At 53.9% G+C, this 5,762-nt stretch overlaps 1 protein-coding gene across 6 annotated transcripts in view; it reads right to left on the minus strand.

Annotated features, from left to right (window-relative positions):
• SLC38A9 (solute carrier family 38 member 9) overlaps positions 1-5,762 on the minus strand; it is a 44,743-nt gene that overhangs the window by 27,274 nt on the left and 11,707 nt on the right. The window lies entirely within an intron of this gene.

The following is a 5,762-nucleotide window of genomic DNA, read 5'->3' on the forward strand; positions in this document are numbered from 1 at the left end:
GAGAAACGGCGATAGCTGCGAGGCGCAGTCTAGTCTCTCATGACACAGAATCTCTGAGTCTTTCTTTTATTATTTATCCCCACCAGAGCCATCGGACACGGAGGGTACGTTCTACTTTAACCCAACACACATCGAGGCAGAGCCCTCACCAGTGCAGACGCATGGGTACCGAGACCGCCTGACCTGCTCTCTAAACTGGGCCGAGAAGCGAAGTGAAGCGAGTGGTTTCCATAAACCTCACGTGGACAGGGGGAGAATGAGAGGGTCAGAGGGGGAATACACCGGCCCTGCTTACACATGAGTAGCCTGAGAAAGCCCCCCCCCGCCCCCGGCATCTGCTGTCCTGTGTAATTTAGAGTAGGACTGACACTCAGCAGTACTAAGCAGCAATGTAGAAACATGATGTCTGCCCGGCTGGCGTGGCTCGGTGGTTGAGCATCCACCCATGAACCAAGAGGTCGCTGGTTTGATTCCCGGTCAGGGCACATGCCTGGATTGCAGGCTCAATCCCTAGTAGGGGGCGTGCAGGAGGCAGCCGATCGATGATGTTTCTCTCTCGTGGATGTTTCTATCTCTCACTCCCTTCCTCTCTCTCTAAAAATCAAAAGAAACATTTTAAAAAACGTATGTCCGGGAGACATGCAATCACCCTGGGAGGTCTCATCCTACGGGGCTTCCTTGTTCTACAGCAATGACACCCCAAAGTTCAAGAGGAATTACAGCTTCGATGTTGCCTTAGAGCGGGGACGGAGACCAGCCCTGGTGCACCAACAGGACCAAGGAGTGCGGCACCGACAGAGGGACAGGGACGTCCCACTGGCAGCCGTTGCTGAGCCGCGGTGGAGTCAGGTCCGCCCTGGGCTGCGGGCAGGGGTCGGGGGCACTGCCGTGCTGGCTGTCCGGCACCCACCCAGGTGCTACCTCTACCCGCTTAGTGGGCTTGGGCATCTGAGCGGGAACAACTTGGAAAGTTTTCCTTTTCCAACAGTTTCCATCAAGATGCTCTGTGCCTGTTCAAACAAATATCTGGGCATCTTTTCAAAACAGATTCTCTAAAAATATACAACTCTGCATATTTTAACGGAATTATTAGAAACAGATGCTTAGAGCTTCATCTCACAGAGCAAATACAGAACTTACATTTCTAAACTGAACTGGCGTTGGATCTGAAAACACTTTTACAAAGAATCGTTCTACCCGGAGGACACTGTTCGGAGAAGGACTCGGGGTGTGGGCTTTCATTTGCCCAGGCTCACAGGACTGCTTCCTCCATGTTACTTCCCACCTGCGTGAGCCCGGCTGCCCCACTGCAAAGAAGGCATGAGATACACTAGTCGTGACATTCGTCTCGCATTCTATTTATTTGCAGTCGCGCTACAGAAAAAAGGCGTTTAACCTTCAGCAAGATTTAAAAAAAATAGTTTAGCTCATGACTCAAAATCCCACATTTTCATTTAACAACCTTATAAACGAAGGAACCGTACTTCTACCCGGCGTCTCTTCTAGCTTCCACTGCTTGAATTCCTGAAGCATTTTTGGCTCTTGCACCTGCCTCCACCCTCCTGCCGACCAGGCTGCTGCTCTGAAGTTTAGGAACAAGTGTGACCCCGGGAAGGTCACCCTCCGAGGAAGGCTCTGGGCTGAAGCCGCCCTCGCGCATGGCCGACGCCCAGGCCCCCAGACACCTGCCCACGGGCCGTGCGTTAAAAAAAAAAAGAGCCCTGACCGGTTTGGCTCAGTGGATAGAGCGTCGGCCTGCGGACTGAAGGGTCCCGGATTCGATTCCTGTCAAGGGCATGTACCTTGGTTGCAGGCACATCCCCAGTGGGGGATGTGCAGGAGGCAGCTGATCGATGTTTCTCTCTCATCGATGTTTCTAACTCTCTATCCCTCTCCCTTCCTCTCTGTAAAAAATCAATAAAATACATTTTTTTAAAAATGAGAAGGGGATCAAGAATTCAAAAAATATCAGGCCAATAAACACACACCAACACGGCCATGTGCTCGCTGCTCCTGCCGGGGCCCTGCGGGTCTGCCGGCGGCTCTCGGGCGGCAGGAGGAAGCTGAGCAAGCATCGTCCCAGTCCTCGCTGAGGGACGCCCTGGGACCTGGGCCGCCTTGATGCCCACGACATCCTGGCTCAGAACACTGCCCCCACCTCGCCCCACACACTGTTCCCAGGGGCCCAGCCGCCCCGGCTCTTCTGTTTCTATTGGTTCTCAAATCCATCTACTTCCGTAGGTTTAACATTAGTCCTCGCGCACACAGCCTGCCCTGCAGCCACTGACGTAGGAACTGAGCGACCCCACGGAGGATGGGAATTTACCAGCGATTTCAACAGACACTTTGAGGTGATGGTTGAATGAGACCGACGTGGAATTCACATGCGTCTGAATTACTGTGTGGCATAGTTAAACACTTTTCAAAAATAAAGAAGGCATATTCAACTATTACTGATAACATTATAAAGTGAAATCAAAAGTTTTAATGCAGTTAATAAGTAGGAGGTAATTTATCAAGGTTAATGATGACACCTTACAATTTTAAAATGTGCATTTTCATGGTTCATGATGGACGTAAGTACACATACATCTCAAATGCACCGGCACACGCGTGTGAACAGGCAGCCGCATTCTTACAGGCTGTTCCCATCGCTCTGAGCTGCCAGGGAGGCTGACGAAACGTGAGTGCTGACGGCGCAGGCTTCTGACCTTGGAGAGCCAGGCTGCTGCTTTGCGGTGGGTGCACATCCTCATCACCGCGTGTGGACATCTCCGGCCCACAACTCTTAGCTATGTACAGACCGAAAAACGCTGAGCTAAGAATGAATTTCAAATTCTCTTAATGCAAGCCATGCCTTCAAATTTTGGTTTAAAAAATATGTTTAAGTTGTTTTAATTCTACTGTCGTGAAAACAAATACTCTCTTCTCTTACGGCTACAAAGTGACGGGAAAGAGAAAGGCGAGGGTTCTGGTGCTGTGTGCTTGCTATTGGCCTAGCACGAGGCTAACGGATAATGGAAACGCCAGGGACACGTGGGTCCAGTGCAGCAGCACCTGCAGGTAATACCAACCGACAGGTCAGCTCCCGGCCGCCACGGAGCAATGGCCCAGCACCTGGACATCAGCTCAGCAGCCCATCGGGGAGGCAGCCCATCGGGGAGGCAGCCCATCGGGGAGGCAGCCCATCGGGGAGGGAGCCCATCGGGGAGGGAGCCCATGGGGAGGCAGCCCATCGGGGAGGCAGCCCATGGGGAGGCAGCCCATCGGGGAGGCAGCCCATCGGGAGGCAGCCCCGCACCGGACGTGGCCAGTGACACTCAACAAAGAAAGGCCGGATGTGGGAAAACTCCCCAGAGGTCACGTTCCCCAAGCGGCTCCTCCCGCAGCCCCTGGACAAGAACGTCAAACAGATCACAGGCGGTCTTGATCTCAATACCGTAAGTTACGATGACCAACTGAGTATGTTGAAATAGAGGGCTTGTCTTAATTCCAAGTGAAGGGTCGGCTCCCGCCTGCAGTATCGTGCCAATTATTACTCCCCTACACAAATCTATCAGAAGAATTTCTGGGAAAAAGTAGCATTTCAAGTTTCATAACCTAACTATTCCCCATTTTTAAAACAATTGCCAGAGAGAAGAACAATGCCAGGCCAACATTTTAACTAAAACTTCCTTTCCTAAAAAAAACTGGAAAGGTAATGAAAGCGGAAAAGAGTTCAGTAAGTCTGTGTGCAGAGAGCAGTGTTACTTGTAATTTACATGTGATTCTTCCAGTGAACACGGACTGCTTTCGTCACTACCTGACTCCAGTGAGAGACACTGAAAACACAGAATAAAACGTAGCTGCTCTTGAAATGGCCCCAAAGAGCCACAGCCCGTTCCCGCCTCTCCCATCGCTAAGGGAGCCGTAGGAATCTCCCGGCAGTTCTCCGGCCGGGAGCGGGAGCGGGGACGTCTGCCTTGCCCCTGGGGACACAGCGGCAAGGGCCACCAAAGGGTCCCCCAGGTGACCAGGGCTCGCTCTGCAGCCAGGTGGCTGACACTGCAGCCGCCGGACCAGCACCCCTTGCTGGCAGGACTCCCGTGACTGGCAGACCCATCCCAGAACCACAGAACAGACCAAGGAGGCCAGAGTCCAGCTGCCACCTGCCCGACAGCGGGGTGCCTGCGGCTAATGCTCACCAACGACCAGTACTTGTCACCATCATGGGTTTCTTACCTTTGGCCACTGTGATTTTTTTTAAGTTACAGAATTTCCATTTGCTTCTTTTTGTATCAACAAACATTTTCCATGAATTTGGTTCTTGAGTATATTTCTCTCCACCTTTTGCTATAAAAGTCTGTTTCTGGTCACTCCGCCCTTTGGGTTCCCTGCCGGTCTCTATTGCGCACCGCCCCCCACTCCTACTACGGGGGCACCTCCTGCCCGCCTGGCTGGTGTGATGAGGTGCCGGGCGTGCTCCACGAGTACATGGGACGGAGTAGAAGGACCTGGAGGCGAGGGTGATCCTGGTTTCATTGGGGAGGGCTCACATTTGCTTTGGGGGCCAATCCGAGAACCTGGGCGAGTCTAGATTCCCTTCGTCCAGTTTTGGGGGGTGAGGCGAGTGACGCTGAGCTAAGTCTCGGCCATTGTACTTCCGGTTCCCTCGTCCTTCTGAGGTTACAGAGCTTGGGCTTCCAACCCAGCGTTCGGGGCCTGGTCTCCCTCCAGAGCAGTGGTTCTCAACCTTCTGGCCCTTTAAATACAGCTCCTCATGTTGTGCCCCAACCATAACATTATTCTCGTTGCTACTTCATAACTGTAACGTTGCTACTGTGATGAATCGTCACGTAAATATCTGATATGCAGGATGGTCTTAGGCGACCCCTGTGAAAGGGTCGTTCGACCGCCAAAGGGATCTTGACCCACAGGTTGAGAACCGCTGGTCTAGCCTGAAGGGCTGTCAGGCTCAGGTCTCCAGCCTCTCAGTGAATGAAGTAGAGGGTGGGCAGGTCCCTGCGGAAGTGCTGGACCCTCTGTCTGACTCAGGGCTCACTATTCCTGTCTTCTCAGCTCCGTGGCTCTGAGCTGGCTCGGAACGGGCCTGGCCAGGTGAGCAGGCGACTGTTCTGAGCTACAGGCTAAAGGGAGCGCCTGGAGGGATTAGAGGAGGGGCCTCGCTCCAACCGGGTCAGCCCAGGATGAGGATCCTGGCAGCAAGCCTCTCATCAGGGAGCATCTGCTCCGTTATCTGCCGGTCCTGGCTCCTGGGGTCCTGGCTCCCCTCCCAGGCCCAGGCTCCGGCCCTGTCCCCCTCAGGGCACCTGTGCCTCCAGGTGACTGCCTGTCCCTGGGCCTCCCCTGGATGTGGGGTCTGGCCCCACACATGAGTCTGTAATGAACTGGGGACACTTTCCCTTGTTAATCTCTCAGGAAGATCTAAGGCTGGGCCGCAGGCAGACCCCAGAGGAGAGGAGGGCCTTCCTACCCCACGGCCAGCTCGCCTCCCCCTTCCTCCCTCCACACACACTTCTCACCCAGCCCAGCGCACCAGGCCAATTCGGCCGGGATCCCTCCGGGTTCAGGCTTCTCCAAATACCGTGAATGAGGAAGAGGAGGGGGAAGAAATACACCACAGTTGGTTTGTAGGCAAAATAGAAACAAACAGAATCAGACAGAACACAGGCAGCAGATGGGGGGCGAGGGGCAGGGAGCCTCTCGAACCCGGGCCAGGCTGTCCCTGTAAGCCGTTAGCAGACGGAGTGACACTGGGGAAG

This window comes from Myotis davidii, unplaced genomic scaffold (genome assembly GCF_000327345.1).
Source record: "Myotis davidii unplaced genomic scaffold, ASM32734v1 scaffold496, whole genome shotgun sequence".
Taxonomy (NCBI): Eukaryota; Metazoa; Chordata; class Mammalia; order Chiroptera; family Vespertilionidae; genus Myotis; species Myotis davidii.